An 18131-nucleotide genomic window follows, 5' to 3' on the forward strand; every position below is an offset into this window, starting at 1 on the left:
ACCATTATTCCGTCTCTGGAGCTGGATGATTGGTTTTCGTCTCTCGACTTACAGGATGCCTACTTCCATGTTACAATTCATCCTGCTCATAGGCATTTTCTCTGTTTCATCCTCGGTACCAAACATTACCAATATAGTGTCCTACCTTTTGGACTCTCCATGGCACCGAGAGTTTTCTCCAAGATGCTTGCCATGGTCACCGCCCACCTAAGGAAACAAGACATCATTATCTTCCCTTACCTTGACGATTGCCTCATCAAGGCAAAATCTGTATTGGAGTCTCGTCCAAGCACCTACTTGTTATGACATGCTTCCACTCTCTGGGCCTGTTAATAAACTAAACAAAATCAGCGCTCACACTGACAATCCATACAATTCATCGGAGCACAGCTCAACTCAACAACCGCCATAGCCTCCCTGCCACAAGGCAGATTCTTAAAAATCCACAACCTGGTTCTCAAATTGCATTTAATGCCATGAGTCACAGAGCACAACTATCTCAAGCTACTCAGCCACATGGCAGCATGCAACCCGGTAGTACCAAACACATGTCTTTTTATGCGATGCCTACAAGGCTGGCTCAGCACAGTCTACAAGCCAAATCACCACCCCCCCTCATCAAAACCCTATCCGTTCCTCCGACAGTAAAAAGTGCAATACTATGGTGGACAAAACCAGACAACCTGTGTACAGGTATCCCCTTCCAAACACCAGAACCCTCGGTGGTCATCACCACAGACGCCTCCCTCACGGGATTGGGGGGGGGGGGGGGAGCACATGAAGAGGTCCACAGCTCAGGGTTTATGGACACCAATAGAACGGGCTCTCCACATAAATGTCCTCAAGCTCAGAGCTGTATGGCTTGCTTGCCAACACTTCTTGCCAGCAATATCCGGCAAACACGTCCGAATATATACCAACAGCATCGCCTGCATGTTTTATATAAACAGGCATGGTGGTGTCCGTTCTCATGCCTTATGTACAGAGGCATATCACTGTGGAACTGGTGCACTTATGGTGATGCTGTGAGTGAGGCATGTCACCTTCCCAGTGCCTTAAATACCACCGCCGATGCACTAAGTCGAACCCTACCTCAGGAACATGGGTGGCAGATAGATCACAGAGTTCTCGCAACAATCTTCGAGCAATGGGGATACCCTCTGATAGACCTTTTTGCCACAAAGGCAAACAAAAAGTGTTCCCTGTACTGCTCCCGGGTCGGCATTGGAAAGGGCTCTCTCAGAGATGCTTCATCCTCAAGTGGAACCATCACCTACTATATGCCTTCCCGCCGATTCCCCTTCTCAACAGGACAATTCTCAAGGTAAGGAGGGACAAGGTGAGGATCATTCTTATAGCCCCATGCTGGCCCCAGCAGCCTTGATTCCCCTTCCTGAACAGAATGGCCCCGTGTCCCCCAATCACTTCCACGCAACCCAAAGCTGTTATATCAACCAGGGCTCCAGACTCAGCATCCACAATTTCTCAGACTTCAGCTAAAATCCTGGTAACGAGATGGCTCTCAGGGATAGAGCCGCAGTGCTCAAGTCAGGTACAGAATGTTCTTCTACACAGTAGGGCGCCCTCAACTTGAAAAACATGGAGGGTATGTCTACACTACAAAGTTAGTTCGAACTAACGGACGTTAGTACGAACTAACTTTGATAGGTGCTACACTAGCGCTCCGTTAGTTCGAACTTAATTAGAAGAAGCGGAGCGCTTGGTTCGAACTAGGAAAACCTCATTTTACAAGGATTAAGCCTAGTTCGAACTAGCTAGTTCGAATTAAGGGGTGTGTAGCCCCTTAATTCGAACTAGTGGGAGGCTAGCCCTCCCCAGGTTTCCCTGGTGGCCACTCTGGCCAACACCAGGGAAACTCGTCTGCCCCCCTCCCGGCCCCGGACCCCTTAAAGGGGCACGGGCTGGCTACGGTGCCCGTGCCAGGTGCAAGCCTGCCAGCACCCAGCCAGCAGACCCTGCACCTGGCACGGATCGAGCCACCCACCCGATGCCCCCCAACCCTCCCCCTCTTCCCGGGACCAGGCTGGCGGCTCCCGGGAGCTTGCCCGGGACCGCAAGAGGCGGGCACCCGCCTGGGCTAGTGCAGACATCGTGGACCTCGTCCACGATCTCCGCACTAGGCACAGGAACGTGGCCGGCTAGGGCAGGAGAGCTGCCAGCCTGGCCACCCAGGAGCAGGTGTGCAAGAGAATCAAGGGGGTCCACTGAGACCCCCGACCCTGAGCCCTGAGCTTACAATGGCCGTCCTGGGTCAGACCAAAGGTCCATCTAGCCCAGTAGCCTGTCTGCTGACAGCGGCCAACCCTAGGGACCCTGGAGGGGATGGACCGAAGACAGTGACCAAGCCATTTGTCTCGTGCCATCCCTCTCCAGCCTTCCACAAACTTCGGGCAGGGACACCACTCCTACCCCCTGGCTAATACCACTCCATGGACCCAACCTCCATCACTTGATCTCACTTCCCTTTAAACTCTGTTCTAGTTCTAGCCTTCACAGCCTCCTGCAGCAAGGAGTTCCACAGGTCGACTCTTTGCTTTGTGAAGAAGAACTTTCTGTTACTAGTTTGAAGCCTGCTACCCATTCCTTTCCTTTGGTGTCCTCTAGTCCTTCTTTATAGGAGCTAATGAAGAACTTTTCTGTATGCACCCTCTCCACCCAACTCCTGCTTTTAGAGACCTCTATCCTGTCCCCCCTCCGTCTCCTCTTTTCTAAGCTGAAAAGTCCCAGTCTCTTTAGCCTCTCTTCATATGGGACCTGTTCCCAACCCCTGATCATTTTAGTTGCCCTCCCCTCTCCCAGCCTCTCTCTTCCCCTCTCCCAGTCTCCCCCAGTTTTGTTCAATAAAGACAGATTCCATTTTGGAAGACACGTTATCTTTATTTAGTACATCAAGAAGGGGGGCTAGGGAAGGGTAAGTGGAAGGAGGTGAGGGGAGGAATGGGGCACGAGCCCCCGATGGGGAGGACTGGGCTGGCTCTGCGGGTTTCTGGGGGTGGAAGCTCTCCTGCAGCCCCCCAATTGCCCCCTCTCCCCAGATGGCAGCCTGCGGCAAGTGCAGCCGGGCTGATGGCCGAGTGCTGTGATGTGCCCAGTGTGGGTACTCCGGGCACTCCAAACCAGGACTGCTTTGCAAGCGGGGCACCCCTGAGAACTGTCTGTCCGGGGTGGGGGTTGGGACCCTTTAAGCACAGCCCTTGGCTAGCCTGAGACAGCAGCTCTACGCTCTAAGTCCTCCTCTGATGACCTGCCGGCACTGCTTCCGGCCATCCTTAACCCCGGTTCAGGGTCCACTCAATGTGGACATGCTAGTTCGATTTAGCAAAACGCTAATTCGAACTAGTTTTTTAGTCTGGATCCGTTAATTCGAACTAAGCTAATTCGAAGTAAGTAATTCGAACTAAGTTAGTTCGAATTAACGTTGTAGTGTAGACATACCCATAGTGACAAATGGTCACAATTTGTTCAGTGGGCTGCTCTTTGCAACAGTTCTCTGGAGATGGCCCCATTACCTGTGATATCAGACTACTTATTGCACCTTAGACAGTCGCATCTCTGTCAGCTCCATCAAAGTACACTTGGTGGCTATTACAACATTCCATACAAAAATGGATGAAACTACAATTTTTGCACATCCAATGACAAAATAGTTCAGGAAAGGCTTACAGGCGCTATACCCTGATGCAACTCCCCCACGTCAACCTTGGGATTTACATTTGGTGCTAAACACCCTCACTAAACCCCCATTTGAACTGACGGCTACATGCTCACTCCTCCACTTGTCACTGAAAACGGCATTCCTAGTGGCTATAACATCAGCCTGGTGGGTAAGAGAAATGACTGCCCTAATGGCAGATCCCCCATATACTACCTTCTTCAAAGATAAAGTTTCTCTACGCACCCACCCCAAGTTCCTCCCCAAAGTATGCTCATCCTTTTACATCAGAATACAGGTAGGTGAATAGTCTTTCCCAAAGCTCATGCCAATATCTTCGAAGAACAAATGCATACCCTCAACGTATGCAGGGCACTTTCCTTTTACATCCATAGAACAAGGCCTTTCAGAGCTTCACCCAGGCTATTTATTTCTATAGCAGAACGCAATAAAGGACAGCAGATACCATCTCAGAGATTATCACACTGGATTTCCTACTGCATCAGAATTTGTTACCACCATAACCAATTTTCACCACCTACCTCGCTACATGCCCATTCCACCAGGGCTGTAGCCACATCAATAGCTTACCTCCTCAAGGTTTCCATTGGGGATATATGCACTGTGGCAACATGGACCTCCGATCAAACATTTGCCAAACACTATGCACTTTCGCAGGGAACTCTCTCTTCAACCAGAGTGGACAAGGCCATATTGTCTACAGCGTACTTACCAGATCTGTATCAGAGGGATAGCCGTGTTAGTCTGGATCTGCAAAAGCAATGAGGAGTCCTGTAGCACCTTAGGGTACGTCTAAACTACATGCCTCTGTCGTCAGAGGCATGTAGATTTGTTTTTTTGACAAAGGCAAATGAAGCCGCGATTTAAATGATCATTTACATTTACATGGCTGCCGCGCTGAGCCGACAAACAGCTGATTAGCTGTTTGTCGGCTCAGCGAGCTAGTCTGGACGCTCCCCTGCCGACATCAAAGCCCTTTGTCGGCAGCCCCGGTAAACCTCATCCCACGAGGAATAACGGGGCTGCCGACAAAGGGCTTTGATGTCGGCAGGGGAGCGTCCAGACTAGCGCGCTGAGCGGACAAACAGCTGATCAGCTGTTTGTCGGCTCAGCGCGGCAGCCATATAAATGTAAATGAAGCCGCGATCATTTAAATCGCAGCTTCATTTGCCTTTGCCTATGTGTCTAATCTACATACCTCTGACGACAGAGGCATGTAGTCTAGACACAGCCTTATAGACTAACAGACGTATTGGAGCATAAGCTTTTGTGGGCAAAGACCCACTTCGTCAGATGCATCTGACAAAGTGGGTCTTCTTCTGTTAGTCTATTAGGGTATGTCTACACTACCCCGCTAGTTCGAACTAGGGGGGTAATGTATGCATACCGAACTTGCTAATGAAGCCCCGGGGCGTACAGATAGTTCGGATTAGAAGCCACGGCGTTCGCACTAGCCGGCTTTTAAAAATGGCAGCGCCGGCTTTATGCTAATGAAGCCCGGGAAATTCAAATCCCAGGCTTCATTAGCAAGTTCGGTATGCATACATTACCCCCCTAGTTCGAACTAGCGGGGTAGTGTAGACATACCCTAAGGTGCCACAGGACTCCTTGTCGCTTTACCAGATCTGAAGTCCCTCCCTCCATAGGACATTGCTCTGCCGTCACCTGCTGTGGAGAACCCACAGGGATGTCTCTCTCTCTCAAAGAGGCGGTTACTCACCTTCAGCAGTAGCTGACATTCTTCAAGATGTGTGTCCCTGTGGGTGCACCACTACCCTTCCTTCCTCCCTCGACTTTAGAGACCTTTTACCAGGCTGGGGTTTCTGGGTAGAGAAGGAATTGAGGGAAGGGGGTGCGCGCATGTGCGATCGCGCTGTGTGGTGCCTGCGCGACCTGCTTGCCGCGCATGTGCGCCACCGCCCCCCCGGCACTGCTGTAAAGAATCTGGTCTGCGGCACGGAGACGCACCGACACCTGCTGTGGCGCACCCACAGGGATGTTCATCTCGAAAAACATCAGTTACTACTAAAGGTGAGTAACCTCCTCTTTTCTAAGAAGTACATAATGTATTTTTTTGCTGTGCCAAACACGATGCTGGTAAAAATGTTTTAAATCTCACTTTGTTAATGCTGTATTCTCTTGAGTGCCCTGTAAAAGTTTAGTAATGAAACATTTGCTGTGTATTTATGCAAAATCTTATGTTGTGATATTTTGAAAGAAACCATTTTCTCTCCTCCCTAGTATAACAGATAGAATGCGGTTAAGAGTATATTTTAATAATCCGGTTGCAAAATTCCTTCCATAACAAAGCATTTAAATGGGCTGTGGCAAATCTCTTCCTATTGATTCAGTTCTTAACTCAGTAGATCCAACATCCAATTTAAATTCAGATCAGTTATTTCAGTAATATTAGGACCATGTACATTATGCTAACTACCTTCAATTACTAGAATGTTTTAAGTGTTTGCTGCAGGGCAATTTGGCAGCTAAATTATTACCAAAGTAGACGCAGGAAAGCCAAAATGTATAAAATAGTATTCTCAACTGACTGTGCTCACGGAAGACTATACAGATTTACTGCCAGATGGTAAACTTGCCTTTAACATGCTCATGGGCGAATCCAGCTGATTACATAATGTACATGCTCCCATGACGAAATTTAGGTTCAAGGACAATCTTTCCTTGGTTTGGTTCCAGGGCTATTACTGTGAAATGACAGGGAGAACCTAGGGCAAAATGCAAACTAATCTGGTCTTTTTTTCTGGTTGGATACTGTGTTTATTTAGTGACTCTAAAGCCAAATAACCCATCATCCATTGGAGAAAGATGCTGTTTGATCAAATAGGTTTGCTTGTGACCTTGCCAAGCTGAATTTAAATAGCAGGTAATAGATTAAGGACGCAGATCTGTTCCACTGTACATCTGGGCGCCACATTTCAAGAAAGATGTGGAGAAATTGGAAAGGGTACAGAGAAGAGCGACAAGAATGATTAAAGGTCTAGAGAACATGACCTATGAAGCCAGGCTTCATGAACTGGGCTTGTTTAGTTTGGAAAAAAGAAGATTTGGGGGGGACATGATAGCGGTTTTCAAATATCTAAAAGGGTGTCACAAGGAGGAAGGCGAAAATTTGTTCCTCTTGGTTTCTGAGGACAGGACAAGGAGTAATGGGCTTAAAGTGCAGCAGGGGAGGTTTAGATTGGACATTAGGAAAAAATTCCTAACTGTCAGGGTGGTCAAATATTGGAATAAATTGCCAAGGGAGGTGGTGGAATCTCCCTCTCTGGAGATATTTAAGAACAGGTTAGATAGACATCTGTCAGGGATGGTGTAGACGGAGCTTGGTCCTGCCTTGAGGGCGGGGGGCTGGACTCGATGACCTCTCGAGGTCCCTTCCAGTCCTATGATTCTATGATTGATTCATGTGACGACTCTGACGTCATTGGGGCAACTTAGAGACCAATTCTCCCCTAAGTGCTTAAAATCAACATTTTTATAATGAACAAATATTTTAGAGCATTTTCCTATGTATACTAATTATTAGCAGGTCTGAATGTCTGAGGACAGGTAGTAGGACATGGATCCTTTCGCCTACAGATCACCAGTTCAACTCTAGCACAAGTGCTAGGGGTCACCGAGGTTGTCCCGGGCCGCTTGCTGCACGTCCGGGCCCGCGTGGAGGGGCTGACGTTGAACTTGGTCAATGTCTATGCCCTGAACACGGGCCCGGACCGGGTCATCTTTTATCGGTGGGCGGCCACCTTCTTCGGCACCCTGGATCCTTGCGAGTGTTTGGTCCCGGTCCTCAAGGGTAGTGCTGAAGTCCCCACCCAAGACCACTCAGGACTCGAAGTGCCAGGCCGCGGCAGGCGTCCTCGGCGATGGTAGACCATCACGCCCTGGTGGACATCTGGCGCGACCACCACCCGTATGACACCGTCCCCCACCCGGACGTAGGTGAAGGTGGTGATCAATCGCGCCACTCCCGGTTGGACCTCATCTATTTATCACGTTTACACCTAGCATGAACCCATTTCTCCAGCGTCCAGCCGGCCCCATTCACGGACCACCATTTGGTGTCCGTGAAAGCCTCTCTGAGTGCAGAGAGGCTGGGGCTGGCCTACTGGCTCGTTAACAATAGCCTGCTGGAGGACGTGGGCTTCGTGGTGTCCTTCTGGGAGTTCAGGCTGGCCTGGCGGGGGCAGCGGCCCGCCTTTCCCTTGGCGCAGCGATGGTGGGACGTGGGGAAGTTGCGCGCCCATCTCTTCTGCCATGACTAGTCTCAGGGCACCAGCCAGCGGAGGGATGCGGCAATACAGCAGTTGGAGCGGGAGGTTTTGAAGCTTGAGGGGCGCCTGGCCTCTGACCCCAAGGATCCACCCCTCCGCGAGGCATACCAGTTGAAGCAGGAGGAACTCCGGGCCCTCGAGGACCACCGGGCCCAGGGTACCTTTGTTCGATCCCGCATCTGTCTCCTCCGGGAGATGGATCGCGGCTCCCGCTTCTTCTATGCCCTGGAGAAAGAGGGGGGCTAAAAAGTACGTCACCTGCCTCTTGGTGGAGGACGGCGCCCCCCTCACGGATCCGGCGGAGATGCGTGGAAGGGCCTGGGCCTTCTACGCCAGTTTGTTCTCCCCGGATCTGACCGAAGCTGACGCCTGCAAGGTGCTCTGGACCGAGCTCCTGACGGTCAGCGCAGGCGACCGGGACCAGCTAGAGCTGCCTCTCACTCTGGCCGAGTTCTCGGAAGCCCTCCGGCTCATGCCCACCAACAAAACCCCGGGCATGGATGGGCTGACCATGGAGTTCTACCGCCTGTTCTGGGACATCCTGGTCCCAGACCTCGTCACCGTCTGGGCCGAGTCCTTGGAGAGCGGGGTCCTCCCTCTGTAATGCAGGCGAGCTGTGCTCGCCTTGCTGCCGAAGAAGGGGGACCTCCGGCAGCTCTGTTTTCTCCACCCGAGGGGTCTTCCGCAAGACCTTTCAGAGCTGCCGGAATTCTACCAGGACCTCCTCCAGACCTGGAAGCTGTTCTCAGCGGCCAGGTGTGTTATGGCCACCGAGGGAGCAGACCTCCTCGCGGAGCCCCTGCTCCACAATCCAGCCTTGTGCATGCAGGTGGCGGAGTCTCCCTCGGTGCGCCACAGGCTGATCCTGGCAGAAACCACCAGGGTCGGAGACCTTCTGGACTACGACGGGGGGACTGGGTGGATCCCCCTGCGCTCGCTCAGCGCGTGGGACTTTCCACCCTTTGAACCCCTCCCCGCGCCTACTCCAGGAGGTGAAGGTGGCCTTGTCGCAGCCCGCTCTCGATTTCCTGCAGCAATCCCTGCGAGAGGGTACGCCCCCTGCCCCCCTGCAAACCCTCTTTATTGGGCCCCTTTTCCGTGGGCCCCCCCGGCCTCCCCATCCCTCGACCCCCAGCTGGCTGCAGGATCTGCAGCCGGTCTGTCTTGGAACTGCACCTAGGGACCATCTGTACACATGTGGAGCACGACCGCTGCATTTCCTCACCCTCGTGTCCCGCCCCGACACCAAGTGGTGGGACTACTTAAGATCTGTTGAGGGTGGGGAACCCCGATGGGCCAGCGTGTACTGCACCTTAATCCCACGGCCCATCGGGGACATCAGTTGGCGGCTCCTTCATGGAGCCGTGAGCACGGGCGTGTACCTGGCGCGGTTCACCCCCATCCTGGACACCTGTCCTTTCTGCGGCGTGAGGGAAAACCTGGCGCACGTGTATCTGGAATGCGCCAGGTTGCAGCCCCTATTCCGGCTCCTCCAGAACCTCTTATTGAGGTTCTGGCTGCACTTCTCCCCTCCCCTTTTTATTTACTCACACCCCATCCGTGGCCCCACAAAGTCGCGAGACCTCCTCGTCAACCTCCTCCTGGCCCTGGCGAAAGCTGCTATATACAGCACCAGGAGGAGGATGCTGGACAAGGGGGTGCTCTGTGACTGTGGGGCCTACTTCTGTTCCTCCCTGGTCTCTCGTATCCAGGCAGAGTTCCTCTGGGCGGCGTCCATTGGCTCCAAGACAGCTTGGAATTAGTTGAACCCCAGGTCCAGTTGTCCCTCCCGCAAGGCTGGGGGAGGGGCTTTTAGGGTATGTCTACACTACAGCGCTAATTTGAACTAACTTAGTTCGAATTAGTTAATTCGAACTAAGCTCATTTGAACTAACGCATCCAGACTAAAAAACTAGTTTGAATTAGCGTTTTGCTAATTCGAATTAACATGTCCACACAGAGTGGACCCTGAAGCGGGCTTAAGGATGGCCGGAAGCAGTGCCATCAGGGCATCAGATGAGGACTTAGAGCGTGGAGATGCTGTCTCAGGCTAGCCGAGGGCTGTGCTTAAAGGGTCCCGACCCCCACCCAGGACAGATAGTTCTCAGGGTTGCCCCGCTTGCAAAGCAGTCCTGGCTTGGAGTGCCCGGAGTACCCACACTGGGCACATCACAGCACTCGGCCATCAGCCCGGCTGCACTTGCCACAGGCTGCCATCTGGGGAGAGGGGGCAATCGGGGGGCTGCAGGAGAGATTCCACCCCCAGAAGCCCGCAGAGCCAGCCCAGTCCTCCCCATCGGGGGCTCGTACCCCATTCCTCCCTCACCTCCTTCCACTTACCCCTCCCTAGCCCCCCTTCCTGATGTACAAAATAAAGGACAATTGTGTTCAAAAATAGAATCTCTCTTTATTGACCAAAACTGGGGGAGACTGGGAAAAGGAGGTGGGAGAGGGGAATAGAGAGGGTGGGAGAGGGGAGGGCAACTACAATGATCAGGGGTTGGGAACAGGTCCCATATAAAGAGAGGCTAAAGAGACTGGGACTTTTCAGCTTAGAAAAGAGGAGATGGAGGGGGGATATGATAGAGGTCTATAAAAGCATGAGTGGGGTGGAGAGGGTGCATCAAGAAAAGTTCTTCATTAGTTCCCATAATAGAAGGACTAGAGGACACCAAAGGAAAGGAATGGGTAGCAGGCTTCAAACTAATAGCAGAAAGTTCTTCTTCACAAAGCAAATAGTCAACCTGTGGAACTCCTTGCTGCAGGAGGCTGTGAAGGCTAGAACTAGAACAGAGTTTCAAGAGAAGTGAGATAAAGTGATGGAGGTTGGGTCCATGGAGTGGTATTAGCCAGGGGGTAGGAGTGGTGTCCCTGCCCGAAGTTTGTGGAAGGCTGAAGATGGATGGCACGAGACAAATGGCTTGGTCACTGTCTTCGGTCCATCCCCTCCAGGGTCCCTAGTGTTGGCCGCTGTCGGCAGACAGGCTACTGGGCTAGATGGACCTTTGGTCTGACCCAGGACGGCCATTCTAAGCTCAGGGCTCAGGGTCGGGGCTCTCAGTGGACCACCTTGATTTTCATGCAAACCTGCTCCTGGTTGGCCAGGCTGGCAGCTCTCCTGCCCTAGACGGCCGCTTTCCTGTGCCTAGTGCGGAGGTCGTGGACAAGGTCCACGATGTCCGCACTAGCCCAGGCGGGTGCCCGCCTCTTGCGGTCCTGGGCAAGCTCCCGGGAGCCGCCAGCCTGGTCCCGGGAAGAGGGGGAGGGCTGGGGGGCATCGGGTGGCTGGCTCGAGCCGTGCCAGGTGCAGGGTCTGCTGGCTGGGTGCTGGCAGGCTTGCACCTGGCATGGGCACCGTAGCCAGCCCGTGCCCCTTTAAGGGCTCCGGGGCCGGGAGGGGGGCATACGAGTTTCCCTGGTGGTGCCCAGAGTGGCCACCAGGGAAAGCTGGGGAGGGCTAGCCTCCCACTAGTTCGAATTAAGGGGCTACACAGCCCTTAATTCGAACTAGTAAGTTCAAACTAGGCTTAGTCCTCGTACAATGAGGTTTACCTAGTTCGAACTAAGCGCTCCGCTAGTTCGAATTAAGTTCGAACTAGCGGAGCACTAGTGTAGCGCCTATCAAAGTTAATTCGAACTAACGTCCGTTAGTTCGAATTAACTTTGTAGTGTAGACATACCCTTAGATTTCAAATAGGCCCCACTACGAGGTCCTATCTGCTCTGTAAAAGCAGTCAGGTTAAAACACTGTTAAGTCTTGTAACGTAGAGAGAAGTGAACTGTAGTTTAACAGTATCAGCAAATTGTACTAAAGAAGATATAGGAAGATATAAGGAATTAAGGCCCTTGCTTAGAAGTGCTTTTAATCTGGAAGTGTGTTAGTGTTTGTTTTTATAGCCACACAAACAATTCTATGGCAAATTAGAGGGGGAAAAAACTCACAAAAACAAACATTTTGTATCTGACTGAGTCACTTTGAGAAATATAACACCAGACCACATTCAATAAAAGATTTTGTGGAGAAGGCTTGCCTTTCAGTATATGTGAAAAGTTTCAGTGGGTGTTTAGTAACCAGTAAAGAACGTTTAAATCTTACTCTCTTTTTCTAGGGGGATTTGATAATGTAAAAAATAAGAATTAAATACAGAGGCCATGAGTATAGAATGGAGGAAGGGAATCTATTCAAAAGTTGCTTATTAGAGCAAGAGCAGCAATGAAAGTTGAAACCGAATAGGAACCATTAGAAACTTGAAACACCTAGAGATTTCTCACAAACATCCAATAGACTTAAAATTCCTATAACCTATATACCGATGAACCTAGATTCCTAGTTACGGTGTTAGAATGATTTTGTGCCACTTTTTGTAGGAATAGGTTTTAAGTGTCATGGGGGTTAAATTCCAGTTCAGGTAACTAGTTTCTTACTATCTAGCTGCCATGGCCTCTCACCCAACTTTGTTGGCTATGTTGTTCTTTCACTTCCAGTCTCCATCCCTCCATCCCACAGGTAGCTGTATTTCACTACTGGTTGTAATAATTTCCACATTATTTATATATTTCATCTAGTTATTTTGATGATTATTGTCTGATAAGTACTTTGAAATTTTGTGTAATACAAGTGTGGGTCATGACCGCGTCCAGCGGCTAGTCCAAGTAACTGTACACTTTACAACCAACAGGTAAAAAGAGTTCTTTAATTTAGTACAAGTGGCAGAAGCCCGTGGTTTCGGTGGTGAATAATATGGGTTCAGTCCACACTGACAATTCCAGCGTTATAATGTGTATGCAATCACAACTGGTTATATTTGAATTAAAGGTATTATATATGCATTACCATTAGAGAGTAAAAGCTTTTATTGAAAGTTGATTCTTCATGTTTAAAACAAGCTTTTACTCTTTCAGATACTTCTGATGAACAGAATTCACAGTCTTCAGTGGAAAATTCCATGAATAGTTCAGAGAAAGCAGAAATTCAGTCCTCTGGAGAAAATGATACAACTACAGAGGCATCTAAAAACTCTCAGGTAATTTTAATTAAGTACAAAAAAGCGACTTTTTACAAATATCTTTTCCAAATTCAATATGAACTTTAAAAAAAGTTATTAAAGAAAAACCGTCAGGAGACCAACCACATTGACGTTTTATTTCCTTAGCTGTGTTACTAAGATCACCTTGGACTATTAACAAAGCATTTTAAATAGCTTACGGCTCATATATACTACCGGGTGCTCCACCCCCTCAGTCTGCTGGGACAGCACAGCCCCTAAGCCTCTTTCTGAGGCATCAGTCTGCAACAGGAAGGGTTTCGAAAAATCCGGGTGGAACAAGACCGGGGCTTTGGTAAGTTTGTTCTTCAGGGTCCCGAAGGCCTTCTCGCACTCCGCCGACCACCGTACTTTATTCGACTGGGCGTTTTTAGTGAGGTCTGATAATGGGGCGGCAATATTCGCAAACCCAGGTATAAACCAGCGATAATATCCCGCTAGTCCCCAAAATTGGCGTACCTGTTTTTTTGTCGTGGGCATCTTACATTCCCGCAAGGCTTCCACCTTGCTTACCAGTGGCCGTACAGTTCCCTGCCCGACGGTGTACCCTAAGTAGGTCGCCTCCCGGCGGCCCAACTGACATTTCCGCGGGTTGGCTGAAAGGCCTGCCTTCCTCAGGGTCTCTAATACCGCTTCTAAGGGTATGTCTACACTACCCTCCTAGTTCGAACTAGGAGGGTAATGTAGGCATACCGCACTTGCAAATGAAGCCCGGGATTTGAATTTCCCGGGCTTCATTTGCATAAGCGGGGCTCCGCCATTTTTAAATCCCCGCTTGTTCGAACCCTGTGCAGCGCGGCTACACGCGGCACAAACTAGGTAGTTCGAACTAGGCTTCCTAGTTCGAACTACCGTTACTCCTCATTCCACGAGGAGTAACAGTAGTTCGAACTAGGAAGCCTAGTTCGAACTACCTAGTTCGTGCCGCGTGTAGCCGCACGGCACAGGGTTCGAACAAGCGGGGATTTAAAAATGGCGGCTCCCCGCTTATGCAAATGAAGCCCAGGAAATTCAAATCCCAGGCTTTATTTGCAAGTGCGGTATGCCTACATTACCCTCCTAGTTCGAACTAGCGGGGTAGTGTAGACATACCCTAAGTGTTGTAGATGGGCCCTCCAAGTTGTACTATAGCTCACCATGTCGTCTATGTAGGCAGCCGCGTAGCAGTAGTGGGGCTGTAACAACCGGTCCATCAGTCGCTGAAATGTGGCCGCGGCCCCATGTAGCCCGAACAGCATGGTCATAAACTGAAACAGGCGAAAGGGGGTGGGGAAGGCAGTTTTTTCCTTAGAGGCTGGCAGCAGGGGGATCTGCCAATACCCTTTAGTCATATCTAGGATGGAGAAGTATTCCGCCTGTCCGAGCCGGTCCAGTAATTCCTCGGCTCGAGGCATCGAATAGGCATCAGATCGTGAAATGGCATTAACTTTGCGGAAATCCATGCAGAACCGCGTCGTGCCATCAGGTTTTGGGACGAGGACGATAGGGCTCCTCCACTCACTGTGGGATTCCTCCATGACTCCCATTGCTAATATCATCTGGAACTCCATCTGGACTGTTTCCCACATCTTCCTGGGTAGGGGCCGGTGTTGATCCCGCACTTTGTGGCCCGGATGTGTAGCGATGTGGTGACATATGGCGCTGGTCTGGCCGGGTTGGGTGGAGAAAAACTGTGCGAATCCCTGGACCACCTGCTGTAATTCTCCCCATTGCACCGGACTTAGTTCTTCACTCACTACAACCTGAGCGGGTCCCTGGAAGTCTTCTACTACAGGCCCCAACTCTGGGTCCGGGGGATACGGAACAATCAGTAGGCCCTCGGCTGTCTTCCATTTCTTCAGGAGGTTTATGTGATAAGTTTGCATCTCTTTCCTCCTTCCCCGTGACCTCACTTCATAATCTACGGTTTCTGTTCGCCATACCACCTCAAATGGGCTCCGCCACTGGGCTAACAGTTTGGATTTGTTGGACGGCAGTAGGACAAGTACATGGTCCCCTGGTTCAAAAGAGTGGAGCTTGGCCCCTCGATTGTAATACCGGGCCTGGGACTCTTGTACCTGCAAGAGGTTAGCCTTGGCAAATTCTCCTGCCTTCTGCAAGCGCTCCCACAACTGTAATATATAGGGCACTGTGCCTTGGACCCGAGAGTCCTGTTCTTCCCAGCTTTCTTTCAATATGTCGAGTATCCCCCTAGGCTGGCATCCATACAGGAGCTCGAAAGGAGAGAACCCTGTTGATGCCTGGGGGACCTCCCGTATGGCGAACAACAGGGCTGGGAGGAGCTTGTCCCAGGGGCGGGGGTCTTCGTCTATGAACTTGCGGAGCATCGACTTTAACGTTTGATTAAAACGTTCCACCAGGCCATCTGTCTGGGGATGGTAAACAGTCATTCTAAGAGGGCGGATATTCAAAAACTGAGACAGTTCTGCCATCAGTCAGAATGACACGTTGGTCCCCTGGTTGGTCAGGACCTCTTTAGGGATCCCCACCTGTATAAATGACTTGAAAAGCTCCTCCGCGAGGGTGCAGGCGGTGGTATTTCGTAGTGGCACTGCTTCAGGGTAACTCATGGTGTAGTCCACCACCACCATGATATATTGACACCCTGAACTGGCATTCTCTAGGGGCCCCACCAGGTCCAACCCAGTCCTTTCGAATGGGATCCCCACCATAGGCATTGCTACCAGTGGGGCCTTTGGCACCCCCTTTTGGCTGGTGCGTTGGCACTCGGGGCAGGATTCACAAAAGTCCCGTACCGCACAATTTATGCCTGGCCAAAAAAAATCTCAGACCTACCTGTTGCAGAGTCTTCTCCCGTCCTAGATGGCCCGCCCAGGGAACCCTGTGCGCCAGACATAATACTGTATTCCTATACTTGCCGGGGACCAGGAGCTGCCACACTTCTTCCCCCATCTGTGGGTCCCTCGCCAGCTGATATAGCCGGTCCGCTCTTACTTGAAACCGCGGGCTTTGAGGTTTGTGGGTGTCCTTGATTTCCTCCTTTCCCATTCCTTGTACCTGCTCCCACGCTCAGCTCAGTGTCTGGTCCTCCCTTTGTTCCCTCAGGAAGTCTCCCTCCACTTCCAGCATTTCTACTGCGTCCTCCCAGGTCGGGTGGTCCCCTCTGGCAGGTAGTGGGTTCGCCTGTTGGCTCTGGGTCGGCCCTCCCTCTGTTCCTAGATCCTTGCCTTGGGTGGCCTCCTCCAAGTCTTGTAAAGGTAGGTATGGGCCCAGCGTCGACTGCTGGCTCCATTCTCATAGCACCCTGTGGAAGCCCTTCCAGTCCCGGCCCAATATAACAGGGTAGGCCAAAGCTGGGGCCAGCCCTACCCGGTAGACCCCGGCATCGTGGCCGTCAGCTAGCCGCACCCATGCCATCGGGTATGCCTGCACCACCCCGTGCACACAACAGTTGAATGGGAACTCCTGCCGGACCGGGGTCTTTTATTAGGTCTGCCCTCACCAGCGTCTGGCTGCATCCAGAGTCCACCAACGCCGTCATGGGGGTACCCTCTACCCAGAGTTCCACCACCATCTTGGTGGGGTCTCTTTCTCCATTTCCGAGCCCTGTGGTCAACACTTGTCCAAAGGGACAGACTATGTAGGGGCTCTCCCGCCCGTGCCAGTCCTCTGGTCCATTCTCCCCCCGTTCTCTCTGCATAGGGGTCATCCCTTTGCCCTTTCCTTTGGGCAGCACCGCACTCACCCCTGGGTTTCCGCTGGCAGCCCCTGGCTCATGCCCCCTCTTCCATTGGGCTATCAGATGGGCTGTGACCTCCTGCAACCACTGGTGCTGCCGTCGCTGTAACACAACCAGCTGCTGCAGCTGGATCTGGTATAATTCCTGCTGATGTTGCCATTCTGACAACCGCTCCACCCACTCCATGGGATCCATTTTCACAGGTCTGCCAACCCCCCGGCTCAGCCCCTCAGCACAGAGGCGGGCTCAGCGTCACCCACATTCTTCACCAAGTGTTGAGGGGTGGGCCACCCTGGCTCGCGGTAAACTTCAGCCGTCCCGGCCCAGTCCCCCAAAGTACAATGCCCCTGGCTTCAGGGAAATACGGCCCTCGGGCCTAGTCCCAAAGTACAATGCCCCTGCAGTCTCTGCAGGTGGCGTGCGGAGTGGTGGGGGAGGCAGGAGGCCCCGGGCCCTCCCACTCCACCGGGTCCCAGCCCAGGGCCCTGATGGTAGTGAAGGTTTTCACTGCCTGGTTGGCGGGGATGTCTGCTGGAACACGCCAACCTCCCGGAGGTCCTTCCTCCGCCCTGGGCTGTCTCCTACCTCTCCCCTTGCCAGGTCGAGCCCTCTGCAGGTTACTCCTCGGCTGCTCCTGGGTCGGCTTGGACGGTGAGCGATACTCCTGTGGGGGCTGGTCGGCTTCCTGAGGCGGCAGTAATAGCAGACTGGGTTCAGGCGGTGGTTTGGGCTGTTTCGGAACTCCTCTCTGAGCCTCTGCCTCTTCGCCCCCCCCCCCCCCCCCATCTGCCTGCTTGTCTGGGTATTTACATTTGCACGCTCCACAGGGCTGCGGGAGTGGGGCCCCTCAGCCACCTGGGCCAGGTGGACTCCTTGGGCTTGAGTGCAGGGCGGTGCCACCCCGTCTGTCTGTCTGTCTGTCTGTCTGTCTCTCTCTCTCTCTCTCTCACCCACCCACCCCCCCACCCACCCACCCACCCCCATTCATGCTGGCAGTTTGGAGGCAGGTTGCAAGTGCAGTGTAGATTACTTTAGATTTTGCAGGTGGCTGGAGTGCTGGCCAGGCGTCAGCTTCTCGGAGACTCGGCCATGATGTTCTTTGGGAGAACCTTCAGATCTGTGGGAGGCTTTACTTCTTCTGGGCCGGTCCCAGGTTTCTGCTGTGTTGTTACATCTTGTCCGAGAAAGAGACTTCCACCTGGCTGCTTGTCACGTTAATTTACACACTTGCAGGGTCCTTCCTTGCCTTAAGGTCACAGAAAGCTGGACTGCCTTATCATTGGGTGTTTCTCATTCACACTTCCACACTCATTCATGGATTACATACATATTCATAAGAATTCTATTTAAACAATATAGCTCCTAAGCAAGCACCTATTCTTACTGATTTTGACATAAGAGGA

The sequence above is a fragment of the Pelodiscus sinensis genome, chromosome 15 (genome assembly GCF_049634645.1).
Source record: "Pelodiscus sinensis isolate JC-2024 chromosome 15, ASM4963464v1, whole genome shotgun sequence".
Classification (NCBI taxonomy): Eukaryota; Metazoa; Chordata; order Testudines; family Trionychidae; genus Pelodiscus; species Pelodiscus sinensis.